This window comes from Rattus norvegicus, chromosome 16, assembly GCF_021556685.1.
Source record: "Rattus norvegicus strain SHRSP/BbbUtx chromosome 16, alternate assembly SHRSP_T2T, whole genome shotgun sequence".
NCBI classification, from domain to species: domain Eukaryota; kingdom Metazoa; phylum Chordata; class Mammalia; order Rodentia; family Muridae; genus Rattus; species Rattus norvegicus.
Window position 1 is genome coordinate 85,056,185 of NC_141549.1, and position 219 is coordinate 85,056,403.

Consider the following 219-nt stretch of genomic DNA (forward strand, 5'->3'; position numbering starts at 1 on the left):
CCTGGATACGTGGAATGTGGGGGTCCTGTGACATCATCACGGGGCATAACCTGGGTTCCTTCACCATTAGAGTGGATGTGTTATGTTGTGGACCTGTGAGAACATGGTTAAGAAGCAAGCCGGGGTCCTGCCCTGTGTGGGCTTTGTTTCCCTGTGTGATGCCGTAGGCAGTTGATGGCGTGTGAGGCTTTCTTGGTAGATGTATGTTATCAGCCTCAG